We start from the raw sequence: 17,423 nt of genomic DNA, 5'->3' as shown, positions 1-17,423 counted from the left end.
AGTGCTACCCCTGTACCGTCACTCCCCTCATCTGCCAACTTTGCAAACTTATTGGGGTGTGCCAGATCAGGACTAGCCTCCCTGGCACTCTTCCCTCTACCACCCCTTCTAACTGTCACCCAACTAGCGACCTCACTGTCCTGCAGCTCCCGACTACCACCCTCCCCCACATCTACCCCAGTGAGCTGCTGCTCAGTGAGCAGCAGACTCCTTTCCATGTTGTCAGTGGATCTCAGTGTTGCCAGCTGCTCATTTAGATCCAGTATCTGGGCTTCCAAACACACAACGTGCACACATCTTGTGCAGCAGTAAGCAACCCCGACCGACTGTTCAAGGAATACATACATGTGGCAAGATGTACACTGGATAGCATTGTCAATAATGGAGCTCATTTCCTAATGGGAATTGCAATAGACAGAATGTTAAGTAAAAAGAAAAGTAAAGAATTAATGAAATACAGTCAGCAATTCAGTCCAAAGTCCTCCCTTCCAAACTCCCTGAATACAAAGTCACTGAAAAACAAGTTACACACTTACTTTTGTTCGCACTTACGCTCCGGACACACGCAGCTCGTTCACACTCGCAAACTAAGAGCTTTAAAGAGTTTTTTTTTTTTTTTTTTCCAGTAATGCACCCTTCACCTCAATGCACTTCCAAAGTGGTCATAAACTTGAAAAACCTCATGAAAGAATAAAGTTATGTTAAAACCAAGCACACCATTGTTTTTCTTATGAAATTCTCAATAAGTTTGATGTGCCACATGACCCTTTTCCCATTGAAAAAAATAAAGTTGGATGCAAAATGGCCGACTTCAAAATGGCCGCTATGGTCACCACCCAGCTGGAGAAGTTTTCCCTCTCCCATATACTAATGTGCCACATACAGGAAGTTGATATCACCAACCATTCCCATTTAATTTAGGTGTATCCATATAAATGGCCCACCCTGTATTTCGGTTCACGCTAAGAAAATTATACTGAAAGTGATAAAGTAGAAGACCAAGAAAACTTAATGATGTCTACTCATAATAGCAATGAGCAAATAAAAGCGTTACATAATATTCTTGTTAACTCTAAATATTTTAACCTCAAAAGTACTGAAATAATAGAACCAAGCAATGAAAAGACGAACCATACATCTGCAATTAACATCATCAGTGCACACTGACTTAAAACCTGATCTGCTGGAGCTTTTTCTCTATGTAGAAATTATCAATTAAGAAATCAGAAAGTGGTTGCAGTGAAATCAATATCCTGCTATTTTCCTTCAAGCAAATCTACAGTACAAATGTATTTTGATTATTTTGTCAATGCACTAGGTAATATTTGCTGTTAATAGAAATAAATAGTTCTGCCTATTAAACATGTCAAGACTTAATACTGATTGTTTGCAATATTTATACAGCAACATCATTCATTTTCTTTAATAAATTATTTTCTGCTTCAAATCTCTTCATTTTTTTAACCCTGGAAACTGTCTAACACCTAAAACCTCAGTTTCAAGTAATGAATTCACCCAATGCTTACTGCCTTTTTCTGAACCAGAAAAGCATTACATATTTATCAAAATTGAATTTGTCATTCAACTGTTTCTTTTTAATGAATTTGACAAATTTTAAGTAATTGATTTTCAGCAATTTGATTTTTGTGCATTATCATCTTACAGGTAAAATCCTGTCTATACTCTATTTAAATGTATTTCGGGATTTACCCAAATCCAGCCAAAAGCACTGTAGGAGCATTAAATCTCTAAGCTGCTAGGATAAATTGAGTCACTGTATGTTTACATTATGCGCCGCTGACAATACTGTATAATAATTCATCGGCAACGTGATGTGATTAGAGAACAAAAGCTGTGAGTAGTTTGCACGGTATGGTTACAGTCTAATTTAATTATACCAATTTACACTGCTTGTGTACATAATTGTAAAAAAAGTGAACATTTTCCCGGCTAACAGGTTGACATGAACTGTCAGAATTTGCTTTAAATAAACCATCTCATTAAATTCTGGGAGTCCATTATTCCTTCTCCTCATTATAATTCTCCGGTATTGTGGTTCTAGTGACTCATACAGAAAAGCTAGAAGATCATTTTGATGTGCACTGTATTAGTCATATTTTTATGGGAAGTAGATATATATTTGCTGCCTCCCATACCAGCACAAAAAACCAACACACATTAACACCAATACATTATTCAATCCAAATACCCCTTTAAACAGCCAGTAAGTCAAAGAGTAAAGAAACCATGGTGCTTTCAAAGAATTTTAGAGTCCATGGAACATCATGAAAGAAATAAAGCAAAATAAAGTGTGTCTTCTAACAAAAGCATCTGAAAGCAAAGGTAAAAGTGTGAAAAATTAGCCTTGAAGCAAAACAATATATTCAGAACACAAATTTAAAGAAAAAAATCTTAGGTTTGTGAACAAACACAATATTAGAACACTATACCAACAGAATTATGCAAAAATAGGACTTGTGAAGGTTGATAGAAGTAGGAAAAACAAATAAACTAGGGTAAAAATGTTTAAAATGCCTATTTTTTTGATACCTTATAAATCTGTCAGGAGGTGGTTACTTTTCTTTATAAAGTCATGACTATTATTTTTATTTGACATAAATGTTCTGCTTATCAATCTTTATATTAATCAAAGCCTCTCCCATATACAGTATTTTCAGATTTTTAGGTCCTGTCAATAGAGCTTGTTAGGATGAGATCAGGTGATTGTCAGTTCCTCTGTTTGGAAGCTACTTGATAGTAAATTAGAGTTGTAACCTTGCTGCGGTTCATGATCATCTATATTCTGTATAAACCTTAAATTGTACATTAGCAATACCATTAATTATTCTATATCCCCCAGCATAACATAGGGCATTAGGAACTCATCTTGAATCAGTGCTAGACCTGTAGATCATAGAAAGTTTGATAAAATTATACTTTGATCTCTGCAATGTGATGCCTTATTCCAGAGAAATCCACATTTTTCTTATATGTAAATGATCTGATAAGATCTATAGGCCAGACACAGATCTCCTGGACACTCTGCCTACAGAGCTTATTTTAAATGAAAGAAGGTGTTTCCAATGAGAGATATATAATGACTGAGAGTCATATACTCAGCAGAACTGATCTTTTTTTCATTACAAACACATCTACAGGTGCAGGTGTCCTCTCATAGTGCTGTCACATCAGTTGCAGAGCTGTGCCTAATTTCAACTAACACTACTTCAGCTTGCATCTCACAGGCAGCCAATGTTAGAGGTGGGGAGTACAGCAGTACTTTGTCTCATTACAAACACATTAGCACTTGTAGCTCTCCTTGCACAGTACTTTCAGTTGTCCTGTAGAGCTGTGCCTGACTACAACTCTTCTTCAGCTATGCAGAGGTATCTATAAGATATATGCGTTATTTAGAAGTAGTGTTGAGCCACCCCCGTAGTGTTCGGGTTTGGTTCGGTTCGTCGAACACCGGCATGTTCACCGAACGGTTCGTCCAACAGTTCGTCGAACACCGTTAAAACCAATGGCAGCCAAACAAAAACACATAAAAACAAATAGAAAACACATAGAAAACACCTTCAAAGCTGTCCAAAAGCTGACAAACTGCTCAGAAGACACAACTAACACATGGAAAAGTGACAAGTACATATAGTCATGCGAAAAGAAAAGAGGTGGAGGAGTAAAAGGAGGAGGAGACACAGATATAGGCTTGTCATGCCCTTCTAAAATCAAGAAAGGCTGGAGTTAAAATCTAAAATCAGCCTACCAACACCCAGACTTCGTGACAAGAAAATTAAAAAAAGAAATATCTTTAGGTAGAATGTCGGTTCCATTCAGAACACTTTCCTTACAAGACGTAGTGGTATCCCCATTGGGAGTCGTGCCAAAAACGGAACCCAATACATTCGGACTAACCCACCATTTGTCATATCCAAGGGGCGGGTCAATAAACGACAACATCGACGCGGAACCAAGTACAGTAGTATATATTGTACCTCCTTTGACAAGGCAATCAGGTGGGTTAAGAAGTTGGGAAGGGGCACCCTAATGGCCAAAACAGATATTGAGGGAGCGTTCCGGTTACTTACTACCTGTGCCTCTGAATAGTGTCCGCCTAATGGGCTGCTTCTGGGAAGGAGCATACTATATAGATCGCTGTTTGCCCATAGGGTGCTCCATATCCTGCTCACTATTTGAGGCGTTTAGTTGCTTCCTCGAATGGGTCATCATGGACGTTTCTAAGGGGGCACATATTATCCATTACCTCGACGACTTCTTATGCCTGGGCCCAAAAGATTCACCACAGTGTGAATACACGCGGTAGTCCACCTGTGAGAAGGAGAGAGCTGGAGGGAGAGCTGACACCACAGAGCCGAGGGGTTAGATGGAGAACGGAAGAAGGAAAGAGGGCGAGGGAGGTAAGGTAGTACAGTGGAAGGCTGACCTGAGCTCCCCCACGTTCCTGCTGGGCGGGGAACAGCCCTGGGAAGAAAAGTCGCTTGCACATCCCTTTGAGGTTACGGGCGCGAGCAGGCAGAGGGACTATGCTGGAGTGCGAAGCTGACACGGCCAGGCCGTTCCTGCCCGTGCGACCTCCGTGTCGCCGGGTGTGTGCCAGAGCCGCGGTGGACCCTGATGGCCAGCCCCCCTCTCCCAATACTGGTGCCTGTCCGCTGGTGGGTCGAGACCCCCCGCGGTGGAGGCAGGTCTAAGCACTGTAATTTAAATTGGCTCCGTAATTTGATTGAGTACACTTTTACAAGGATCTATTGGAGGGCAAGTCTGGTGCCAGCAGCCGCGGTAATTCCAGCTCCAGTAGCGTCCACTAAAGCTGCTGCAGTTAAAAAGCTTTTATAAGGATCGAGCTTGGCGGTCCGCCGCAAGGCGTGCTACCGCCACTCCCAGCCAATTTGCCTTGGGGCGCCTCCCCGATGCTCTTGACTGAGTGTCCTGGGGGCCCATAGCGTTTCCTTTGAAAAAATTAAGTGTCCAAAGCACAGGTGGTGTAGCTTGCTTAACAGCTGGGCTACTCCGCTGACTAGCAGACACTGCTACTAGGCCCAAAGTATGGCCTGGGCTAGATTCAGTTAAAAATTTGTAATTAGATCTACAGGCGGTGTAGCTTGCTTAACAGCTGGGCTACTCCGCTGACTAGCAGACAATGCTACTAGGCCTAAAATATTGCCTGGGCTAGATGCAGTTAAAAATTTATAATTAGATCTACAGGCGGTATAGCTTGTTTAACAGCTGGGCTACTCCACTGACTAGCAGACACTGCTACTATGCCCAAAGTATAGCCTGGGCTAGATGCAGTTAAAAATTTGTAATTAGATCTACAGGCGGTATAGCTTGCTTAACATCTGGGCTACTCCGCTAACTAGCAGACACTGCTACTAGGCCCAAAGTATTGCCTGGGCTAGATGCAGTTAAAAATTGTTATTAGATACAAAGGCGGTGTAGCTTAATTCAGATGGGCTACTCCGCTGACTACAAAACACTGGTACTAGCCCAAAAGGATTTCCTGGGTTAGATGCAGTAAAAAATTGTTATTAGATACACAGGTGGTGTAGCTTGCTTCAGATGGGCTACTCCGCTGACTACGAGACACTCCTACTAGCCCAAAATGATTGGCTGGGTTAGATGCAGTAAAAAATTGTTATTAGATTCTCAGGCGGTGTAGCTTGCTTCACAGCTGGGCTACTACGCTGACTAGCAGACACTGAAGCTTTGGAGCAGACCTCTGATTCCCAGGCTATAGAATGAGTAAACAGCTCTGCATACTCAACCATCTGTGTTACCCCAAGCCATAGTGTATGTAGTTTCTTACGGTTAAAAGGGAGGGGGAGCGACCCAACCCACCTGTACTTGACGATGCCAACGTCATGTAAAACACAGCAAGGGGACTTCAAAAAGAGTCTGCATTTTTTCAAAAAATTGTGGCACAGACACCACTTAAGTGGCATCAATTGCCCCAGAGTTGTTTAAAATGGTTGGTGAGGTGATTTTCAAAAATCCTCAAGCTTTTAGTCTCCCCAGGATGACACAGGGGTATAAAAGTCCTTGTGGATCCATGATTTGTTCATCTTTATGAACGTGAGTCTGTCTACATTCTCAGTGGACAGCCGCGTGCGCTTATCTGTCAGCACACCACCAGCAGAGCTGAACACATGTTCAGAGAGAACGCTGGCTGCGGGGCATGACAAGATCTCCAAGGCGTGAGTGGCGAGCTCAGGCCATTTTTCCAGATTGGAAGCCCAAAATGAGCAAGGGTCCAGTGACACTGTCATGGCTTTGATGTTCACTTGGAGATACTCCTGTACCATCCTCTCTAGGCGTTGACTATGTGTCAGACTTCTTGTCTCCGGTGGCCTTGCAAAGGATGGTCTAAAAAATTGGTGAACCGATCCACAAAATTGCTGTTACCAGCAGATACGGTATTACTGTTACGGTTTGAGTGATGAAGACTCGACAGTCCCATGGTTGGCAAGTTAGAACTGTGAGATTCACTACGTGCACCACTATTGTTTTGTGGAAAAGCAGATGTAAGATTCTGTAACAGCCTGATACTCCTGCATGCGTGAATCCCTTTCTATGGCAGGAATTATTTCGGCAAATTTACTTTTGTACCGGGGATCTAAGAGTGTGGCAACCCAGTAGTCGGGATTACATCGAATTCTGACAATACGAGGATCATGTTGCAGGTAGTGCAGCAAGAAGGCACTCATGTGTCTTGCGCATCCAGGAGGACCAAGTCCTTGTTGTGTTGGTGACGAGGTAAGAATCATGCTTCCTTCCTCTGCCCTCTCCCCCCAACCTCGCACAACAGAAATGTGATCAAGGTCTCCCTCATCTGATGAGTCTTCCATGCCCATCGCCAGTTCGTCCTCTACTTCTTCCTCGGCTCCTGCACCTTCCTCAACAGGTTGGCTGCTACCATGCGCCCTCGTTAATCCCTCTCCCCCACCCTCCCATGCCTGCCGCCTTGGTGCTGTCGACCGTCTGGACCTTGGAGATGTTAGCCCTTCCGCATACGACTCCTCCCGTACTTCCTCCCCCTCCTCTTGTCCCATCACCTGACTCCGAATACTGTTTAAAGTGTGCTCCAGCATGTAATTGACGGGAATAGTCATGCTGATAGTGGCATCGTCAGCACTAAACATCTTCGTCGCCATTTCAAAAATGTGCAAAAGGGTGCATAGGTCCCTGATCTGAGACCACTCCTGCAGCGTGATTTGCCCACCTCTGGATCTCGTTGGCCCAGGCTATACGTATTGCACCAGGGCTCGTCGATGCTGCTACAGTCGCTGCAACATGTGCAGAGTTGAATTTCATCGTGTTGGCACATCGCATTTCAGCCGGTGAACTGGCAGGACCAACGACTTCTGTAGAGATGTACGTCATTGAGCTTCGGGATGCGAACGGCGGAAGTAAGCACACAGCGACCGTGCCCTCTGCAGAAGGCCATCTAGTCCCGGATAGTGGGCTAAAAATTGCTGGACAACCAGGTTCAACACGTGAGCCATGCAAGGCACGTGTGTGACATTGCCCCGGCTAAGGGCCGCACCCAGGTTTGCAGCATTGTCACACACGGCCTTCCCTGGCTGCAGGTTCAGTGGAGACTATCATTCATGAAACTCGGTCTCCAGAGCTGACCACAACTCCTCAGCTGTGTGACTCACATTTCCCAGATATTTCAAAGTAAACACCGCCTGATGACATTGAGCCCTGCTACCAGCATAGTAAGGAGGTCTGCAGGATTCCTTCTGTGCAGTTAGAACGCGGGTGGCATTACCAGACAGGCTTTGGATGCAGGTGGAGGACTGAGAGGAGGTTGAGGAGGCAGAAGCAGTGGAGGAACTTATAGATAAAGAGGCTTGACACACAACTCGTGGGGACGGCAAGACTTGGACAGCAGCCCCTTGTCCTGCTGTCACCATAGTTACCCCGTGCCCAGTCAGCGACATGTAACGCCCCTGTCCATGCCTACTCATCCAAGTGTCTGTGATGAAATGTGTGCGACATGCTGGTGTAGCGCAGGCACAGCTTTCTTTGAGAAGTAGTGGCGACTGGGCATCTGGTACTGGGGCACTGCGATGGACATAAGCTCTCGAAAATCCTCTGTGTCCACCAGGCGGAAAGGCAGAATTTCTGTAGCCCACAGCTTGCAGATGGTGAAATTCAACCTCTTAGCTTTGTCATGGCTAGGAGGAAATGGTCTTTTACTTGTCCACATCTGAGGAACCGAGGGCTGGCTGTTGTGCTTAGACGGGGTTGAGTAGGGTGTCCCTGGCAAACTGCCTGTCTGTGAGGAAGATGCAGGCGGACATGTTATGTTGCCTTGATCCAAAGGTGGTGCTCTCGATGTCGAAGAGCGCTCAACACCAGCAGGTGTTTCCACTTCCAAATGAACTGACGACCTGCCAATCACACTGGCTGTTGCGGGTAAAGAGGTGGCAGGTCTGCGTCCAAAAACATGTGTGACTGCTGTCCCCCCAGTCACAGAGGATGAAGAGGCCGCAGATGCACAAGATGAGGAGACGGTGGTTGGCCCGACCCGCTATGCCGCATTGTAGCACAGTGAGCTTCCCATTGCAACTTATGCTTCATATCCATGTGACGGTTCATGCATGAAGTACTCAAACTATGGATTTTTTGGCCTCTACTTAGCTTTTGCTGACAAATGTTACAGATAACATGAGTTGGTTCATACTTTAGGATCTCAAAAAATGCCCAGGCTATGCAAGGCTTAGAGCCCATGCGACCTGAAGAGCCACCACGACTTGTGGTCAGAGGCAGAGTTGTGGTTGAGGATGCAGTTGTTGACGCGCTTCCAGTACTCCGTCTCTGTCTAGGAAGGCGCAAACTAACCTCGTCATCACTAGCATCCTCCTCCACCTCCTCTGCTGACCTCATAGACTGGCTGAATGTGGGTTGACAGTGTGATGAAAGCCGGCCGGTGGGTGCAGCTCTCTGGCGCCCCCTTACCTCTCAGGTCAGTCAAGGTACTGCACCTAGAGAAAGTAGTGCCAGGAAGCTGCAACCAGCGCAGGGAACACGGTAGTGTGTTATCCCTTCAACGTCACTAAACCGTAACGTCACTACACAGCACAACTCGCTAGCGCCCTCTTAGCCTCAGGTCAGTCAAGGAACTGCACCTAGGATAAGCGGTCGCCAGGGAGACTGTCCTGTAACCTACTGGGTATCGGGACCCTCTGTAGTGAGGGCGGTATATATATCTTCCTTGGCCGCGCCAGGAATATATATATCTGAACCTCCGACCGTCACTACCAGCCTTCCCCAATCCCCAGTTGGTATGCTGCCACCAGTCCCTATTTTAGATATACGCCCAGTCCGTGAATGGGCCTATATCGGGTCAGGAACCAACCCTGGGTAGCGTTTTGGCTTGAGCCGAGCTCACACGGACGTGCGTTCGTTATGCAGAATAAAAGGCAGGCCCACAATTACTTGAGGTAATTGATTATAATAATACACTAGATACACGATATACAACTAAATATACACAGGTATAAGGTCAGGCTAAACTATACAACAATGGAATACAACACACAGAATCACCACAGCATATCAGTTACCGGTTTCTTGATTTTCTTGTGACGCAGGGAGAGGATTCTGCGATCGCAGGCACGGTTCTTTGTTACAGGCTGAGGCCTACCACCGCATGGTCAAACTGCTCCCCCCCTTGGTGGCCTCAGCTGGTGCTCAGATGTTCAGCACACCACTCTTGGGTCAAGACTGACTTGTCTCTTGTCTGTCCTGCTATCTTACCTGCCCCGTCCCGCCCACTGCTGGTGAGGTCAGCTGGCTCAGTCTCCACCCTCAGGTCTAACTTCGATCAGAAGCCCAAATTCTAAGGAACCCAATAACTTCTTCTGGGATGGTCTCAGGATACCCACAGGGGTTCCCACGGATTCGGGCCGCCGTAACCGACCTTTTGATATCAATTATGATACCATACGGTCCTCAGGAATGGCTCCGCGCTATATCTTGGCTTCCAGAGCACGTACAAACGTCTACCGCGGAGGCTTGTGTGCGCAATGGCTCCGGGACACCGTGATATTTTTTTATTGGCCCATCCCACGCAACATGCGTGTACTTTTCATGTTTCTATATCTTATGCCTCCATGCTTGTGACAGACAAAGAAACTAGTCCTATGGGACAAATGGTCAGGTACAGATAGACGAAGCACCCCCCCCTGCTGGCTGTGTTTCCTCTCGAAGTCTTTGAAGCTCCTAGCATTCAAGTGTTAAGTAGGCTTCTTATCTTACAGGAGCCTGGATGGGGGGAAACTATCTAGTTGACGTTTTAACAGAAGGTCCCAAGGGTGGGGGCTGCTGAAGTGTGGCCATCCCTGGATATGATTTATCATTACCAAGATGGCGGCTACAGGTTCATCACACCTCCCCCTATACGAGGGCGCGAGGGGGTAGCACATTCCTGTGTTCCCCCGTGCGTCCTTCTGCACCCTCCCCTTGCCGGGATAACCCGTCAGCGTTACCGTGGTCACGGCCTCTTCTGTGGCGAATGGAGAAGTGGTACTGCTGGAGAGCGAGGCTCCAGCGTAGCAACCTGCCATTCGACCCAGAGACCGTGTGTAACCAGCTGAGGGGGTTGTGGTCCGTCTCCACGGTGAAATGGCTCCCGTACAAGTAGGGCTGCAGACGCTGCAGGGCCCATACAATTGCCAGGCATTCTTTTTCCACCGTGGAGTAAGCCACCTCCCGGGGCAGTAGCTTCCTGCTCAGGTACAAGACAGGATGTTCCTGGCCTGTCGTGTTGACCTGACTTAGCACAGCACCGAGGCCAAAGTCACTGGCGTCGGTCTGTACCACAAACGGCCGGTCGAAGTCGGCAGCTTGCAGTACAGGGGAGCTACTTAGGGCGGCCTTGAGTGCCCCGAAAGCTGTCTCGCAGGCGACTGTCCAGTCGACTGCGACGGGCAGCTTCTTCTTGGTGAGGTCCGTCAGGGGCTTGGCCAGGGTGCTATAGTGTGGGACGAACCTCCTATAGTACCCGGCGGTCCCCAAGAAGGACATCACCTGCTTTTTGGTCCTAGGAGTGGGCCAGGATGCGATGGCATCCACTTTCCCCGGTTCTGGCTTCAGAACCCCCCCGCCTACCCGGTGACCCAGGTAGAGGACCTCACTCATGCCCAGCTGGCACTTTTCCGGCTTGATGGTCAAGCCTGCCCGGTGGATCCGACCGAGCACCTGCCGCAGGTGCTCTAGGTGATCCTCCCAAGTGGGACTGAAGACTGCAATATCGTCCAAGTACGCAGCCGCGTACCCTTCAAGTCCCTCAAGCAGCGTATTGACCATCCGCTGAAAAGTGGCAGGGGCATTCTTCATGCCGAATGGCATCACTGTGGACTCGTACAGTCCAAAAGGGGTGATAAAGGCAGAGCGTTCCCTTGCCGCGGGGGTCAGAGGAATCTGCCAGTACCCCCGGCTCAGATCCATGATGGTCAGGTACTTAGCCCCGGCCATCCGATCGAGCAGGTCATCGATGCGTGGTATGGGGAACGCATCGGTGGCCGTTACAGCGTTGAGCCCCCGGTAGTCCACGCAGAACCGTGTAGTTCGGTCCTTCTTTGGTACGAGGACTACAGGCGAGGCCCACGCGCTGCTGGATGCCTGGATCACCCCCAGCTTCAGCATCTCGTCTATCTCTTGGCGCATGTTTCCCTGCACCTCGAAAGAGACCCGATATGCTGAACGCCGGATCGGCGGGTGATCGCCAGTGTCCACGTCGTGGACAGCCATCTCAGTCCTTCCGGGCAGGCTGCTGAACAGCCCCCGGAAGGGGTGCAGGGTGGTCCCCAGCTGGGACCGTTGGTCCTCCGTGAGCTGGTGGCCAACCCCCACATCCTCGATGGACCCACCCGCCTTGGCTTGGGTGAGCAGATCCAGGAGGGTTTCTACCTCTCCTTCCTCGGGAAGGTTGCACACTGGGTGGGCAGTCGCTTCCCGCTCATGATGAGCCTTCATCATGTTCACGTGGAAGGCCTTCCTCCTTCCACGGGCGTGATCCAGGGTGACCAGATAGGTGACGGCATTGAGTTTCTGGTGCACGAAGTAGGGACCTTCCCAGGCTGCCTGAAGCTTGTTCTGTGGTACGGGGACCAGTACCCACACCTTTTGACCCACCTGGTAGGTCCTCTCACAAGCATTCTGGTCGTACCACCGCTTCTGGTCGGCCTGGGCCTGGGCCATATTGTCCTGCACCAGCTTTGCCAAGGCCATCATCCTGTCCCGGTGGCGCACGACATACTCGATGACCGACACCTCGGGGGTGGCCAAATCCCCTTCCCATGCTTCCTTCACCAGAGCCAGGGGGCCCCGTACCCGTCGCCCGTACAGGAGCTCAAAGGGGGAGAACCCCGTTGAGGCCTGCGGAACCTCCCGGTAAGCAAATAGGAGGTGTGGGAGGTAACGCTCCCAGTCTCTCCCGTGGGAGTCGACCAACATCTTAAGCATCTGCTTTAAGGTGCCATTGAACCGCTCACACAGGCCATTAGTCTGTGGGTGATACGGGCTGGCCACCAGATGTTGCACCTGCATTTGCTTACAGAGGGACTCCATCAGCCGCGACATGAACTGGGTCCCTCGGTCGGTGAGCATTTCTTGGGGGAAACCCACTCTGGAGAAGATCTCCAGTAAGGCGGTAGCCACCTTGTCGGCCCGAATGGACGACAAAGCTACCGCTTCCGGGTACCGGGTGGCATAGTCCACTACCGTGAGTATGAAGCATTTCCCGGAGTGGCTGGGAGTGGACAGAGGTCCAATAAGATCCACAGCGACCCTCGAGAAAGGCTCTTCGATGATTGGCAGAGTTACCAGTGGGGCTTTGGGGCGCGGCCCCGCCTTCCCCACCCTCTGACAGGTGTCACACGAACGGCAGTAGGCACCCACCGCGGCTCCCATCCCAGGCCAGTAGAAATGCTGAGCTATCCTGGCCTTGGTTTTAGCGATCCCTAGGTGTCCGGCCATCGGAATCTCGTGTGCGATCCGCAACAATTCCGCCCTGAACGGATAGGGTACCACTAACTGTCGGTCCCTGGGCCACGCCTCCGGTGAACCCTGCTGGACCGTTACCCGGTACAGCCGTCCCTGGTCCCAGACCACCCGCTCGCAGTCTGACTCCATGGGAGGCTGTGCCGCCTGTTCCTTGAGAGCTTTCAGGCTGTCGTCTGCTTCCAACGCAGCCTGAAATTCCTGACTTGATGTGGCCAGAATCGACGAAACTGCCACATCCTCTGTCAGCCCCTCCGGGCATGTCACCTGGCCGCTGTCTGACCCGGCAGACACTTGGTCAGAAGTGGGGAAGCCGTCGGACCTCTGCAAGGCTCCTTGGGCTCCGGCGCTCCCACTCCTGGTGACAGCGGCTATGACCGCTGTGACCGTGGGTAGTGCCTGCTTCCCCTCTGTTTCTGACCAAGCCGCCCGATCAGGCAGGCTTCCTAGGCCTTTGGACATCTCGGATGTGGGGAACTCCTGCCCTGGGGTCTTACCTGGCGGCTCCTCTCTTGGGACACCCCCACCTCCCATGGCCTGTTCCTCCCCCTGCAGTGGGCCTATACTCAGCAGCCTGGATACCCCTGGGAGCCCTACACTGCCGGTAGCTGCCCCCCTCTCCATCCCTGAGCTTCCCTCTACAGAATCCTGCCCGCCCCCTCCCTCACCGGAGGACAAGAGGTCACGGCACGCTGGCTGAGCACCTCTGCGGGCATCCCCACACTCCCCACCTGCTTTCACTAACCCTGTTTGTGTTGTGTCTGTGCAGGTGTTACCCTCAGGTTTCACTCCCTCCTCCTCAGCAGGACACACACTACATACAACATGGTTGGCATTAGCAGCAGACAAATCAATACACTCTTGGGGGGCCGAACTTGGGGGTTCAGAGGGTACATACTGCGATACTAGACGCCCCAAGTCGGTCCCTAATAAAACATTTGCGGGAATATTTGGCGTTACTCCCACCTCCCGCATCCCCCTTCCGGCACCCCAGTCCAAATACACCATGGCAACGGGAAGTGCCGGCTCCACGCCTCCAACCCCGGAGACGGAAAGAGTCTTTCCTGGTACCAAGTCCTGGGGGGACACCACCTCAGGCCGTACCAGTGTTCGTTCAGCGCCCGTGTCCCGCAGTCCCATGACCGCAGAACGGCCTATGGTGACGGGTTGGATGTTGTCCAGGGACCTACCACCACCCCCTCCCACACACAAAACATTGGGCGCTCTCTGGGACTGGGATGGGGTCTTTTGGCGCTGGGGACACTCAGCCCTAAAGTGTCCTGGTTTGTTGCATAGATGACAACGTCTTACGTCTGGTCCTTGCCTGGAGAGGGCAACAGGGGGATACACCCCTTGTGTTCTAGGGGCCGGGGAAACAGGGGCATGACTGGGCTTACCCCCTCTCCAGGTGCTGCTGGCAGACTTCTTCAGCTCAGGCGCCCTGTTATTGGCATACTCGTCTGCCAGGGCGGCTGTAGCAGAAGCCCCTGTTGGTTTTCGGTCACGGAGGAACTGTCGGAGGTCCTCTGGGCAGTTCCACAAGAACTGCTCCGTGACGAACAGTTCCTGGACCTCCTGGCGGGTAGTAAGCGCTAGACCCGAGGTCCAGTGCTCTGCGGCTCTCAACAGCGCCCGCATATGATCGGTCCAGGTGTCCTTGGGGCCACGCAGCAGGCTCCGGAACTTCTGGCGGTACGACTCGGGAGTGAGGTTGTACTGCCGGATCAGGGCCCGCTTGATGCAGTCGTAGTTCTGTACCTCCCCGGCAGGTAAGTCCCCCAAGGCATCCAGGGACTTACCCCTCAAACGGGGGGTCAGGTATCTGGCCCACTGATCCCGGGCCAGATGGTGCTGAAGACAGGTCCGTTCAAATGCCACCAGAAAGGAGTCCAGGTCCCCATCCTTCTCCAGTAGAGGGAAGTCCTCAGCTCGGACTTTGGACGACTTGGTCTCCTGATGGGTTGGTTGCTCTAGCGGAAGCCCCCGCTGGGCCAGGTCCAGTTGGTGCTGGCGCTCCGCAGCTCGCTCTGCACGCTCCGCAACCTCCCGGCGCTCTGCAGCTTCACGCTCCGCAGCCTCCCGGCGCTCTGCAGCTTCACGCTCCGCAGCCCGCTCCGCAGCCCGCTCCGCAGCCCGCTCTGCACGCTCCTCCTCCGCTGCCTTCTCTGATGCTGCCAGGAGGGTTTTGTAGACGGCATCGCCATGAGACTGGAGACTTGCCATAGCCGCTTGTAAAAGGGCTTGTGATCTGGACAGGCTGGGCTGGGTAGGTGGTGGGCAGCCCACTGCGGGACCGTATACTGGGGACTGGCTCCCTGAGGTGCCCGGGCTGGACTCCTCCTCGCCATGAGTAACAATGTCCTCCCCTCCTGCCACACGGACCGTAGCATTAGCCTCTTGCAGGGTCTTGCTCCTGGTGCCGTCTGCCATCTTGGTAACCGACACCGCTGCAACCCTGAGTTTGCACACACCTTGTTATACTTTTAGCCTGACCGTCTAACGTTGGGCTGACCTTAACACTCCAGCAGTGGAAGTTACCACTGGCAGTCTTTAGTGCCTGGGAGTAGGGGTCCCACAACACTATTATTCTGCAATCCCACCGCTCTGCCACCAATGTGATGAAAGCCGGCCGGTGGGTGCAGCTCTCTGGCGCCCCCTTACCTCTCAGGTCAGTCAAGGTACTGCACCTAGAGAAAGTAGTGCCAGGAAGCTGCAACCAGCGCAGGGAACACGGTAGTGTGTTATCCCTTCAACGTCACTAAACCGTAACGTCACTACACAGCACAACTCGCTAGCGCCCTCTTAGCCTCAGGTCAGTCAAGGAACTGCACCTAGGATAAGCGGTCGCCAGGGAGACTGTCCTGTAACCTACTGGGTATCGGGGCCCTCTGTAGTGAGGGCGGTATATATATCTTCCTTGGCCGCGCCAGGAATATATATATCTGAACCTCCGACCGTCACTACCAGCCTTCCCCAATCCCCAGTTGGTATGCTGCCACCAGTCCCTATTTTAGATATACGCCCAGTCCGTGAATGGGCCTATATCGGGTCAGGAACCAACCCTGGGTAGCGTTTTGGCTTGAGCCGAGCTCACACGGACGTGCGTTCGTTATGCAGAATAAAAGGCAGGCCCACAATTACTTGAGGTAATTGATTATAATAATACACTAGATACACGATATACAACTAAATATACACAGGTATAAGGTCAGGCTAAACTATACAACAATGGAATACAACACACAGAATCACCACAGCATATCAGTTACCGGTTTCTTGATTTTCTTGTGACGCAGGGAGAGGATTCTGCGATCGCAGGCACGGTTCTTTGTTACAGGCTGAGGCCTACCACCGCATGGTCAAACTGCTCCTCCCCTTGGTGGCCTCAGCTGGTGCTCAGATGTTCAGCACACCACTCTTGGGTCAAGACTGACTTGTCTCTTGTCTGTCCTGCTATCTTACCTGCCCCGTCCCGCCCACTGCTGGTGAGGTCAGCTGGCTCAGTCTCCACCCTCAGGTCTAACTTCGATCAGAAGCCCAAATTCTAAGGAACCCAATAACTTCTTCTGGGATGGTCTCAGGATACCCACAGGGGTTCCCACGGATTCGGGCCGCCGTAACCGACCTTTTGATATCAATTATGATACCATACGGTCCTCAGGAATGGCTCCGCGCTATATCTTGGCTTCCAGAGCACGTACAAACGTCTACCGCGGAGGCTTGTGTGCGCAATGGCTCCGGGACACCGTGATATTTTTTTATTGGCCCATCCCACGCAACATGCGTGTACTTTTCATGTTTCTATATCTTATGCCTCCATGCTTGTGACAGACAAAGAAACTAGTCCTATGGGACAAATGGTCAGGTACAGATAGACGAAGCACCCCCCCCTGCTGGCTGTGTTTCCTCTCGAAGTCTTTGAAGCTCCTAGCATTCAAGTGTTAAGTAGGCTTCTTATCTTACAGGAGCCTGGATGGGGGGAAACTATCTAGTTGACGTTTTAACAGAAGGTCCCAAGGGTGGGGGCTGCTGAAGTGTGGCCATCCCTGGATATGATTTATCATTACCAAGATGGCGGCTACAGGTTCATCACAGACAGTAAGTGGGATCTCCAACCTCGTCATCATCACCCTGTGTGTTCTCACACCCGTCGTCCTCAGAGCCAACCTGTTCCTGCCCTGACCGAAAAGTCAAGTTGTCGCTCTAATCAGTTATCTGAGTCTCATCATCATCTTCCTCATTGTCTCCACCAACAGAAGTTACAGTTTGGGAATGAGGGTCTACATTATGCTCAGAACCTTCTTCATCTGAGCCTGGATCCGACTCTTAAACATTCGGGGCATCAGTGCAGATCATTTCCTCATCTGGATTCACAGAAGCTCTGGAGCAGA

General features: G+C 50.4%; 1 protein-coding gene and 1 long non-coding RNA gene across 2 annotated transcripts in view; one reads left to right on the top strand and one right to left on the bottom strand.

Moving 5' to 3' along the window:
- NKAIN2 (sodium/potassium transporting ATPase interacting 2) overlaps positions 1 to 17,423 on the bottom strand; it is a 1,575,235-nt gene that overhangs the window by 656,984 nt on the left and 900,828 nt on the right. The window lies entirely within an intron of this gene.
- Positions 1 to 17,423, top strand: part of LOC141259665 (uncharacterized) — a 247,546-nt gene that overhangs the window by 169,653 nt on the left and 60,470 nt on the right. The window lies entirely within an intron of this gene.

The sequence above is a fragment of the Phyllobates terribilis genome, unplaced genomic scaffold, assembly GCF_046119375.1.
Source record: "Phyllobates terribilis strain yellow unplaced genomic scaffold, ASM4611937v1 Scaffold_3__8_contigs__length_932513732, whole genome shotgun sequence".
Taxonomy (NCBI): Eukaryota; Metazoa; Chordata; class Amphibia; order Anura; family Dendrobatidae; genus Phyllobates; species Phyllobates terribilis.
Note: the sequence above shows the minus strand (reverse complement) of the source record. Positions and strands in the feature narration are given on the sequence as shown.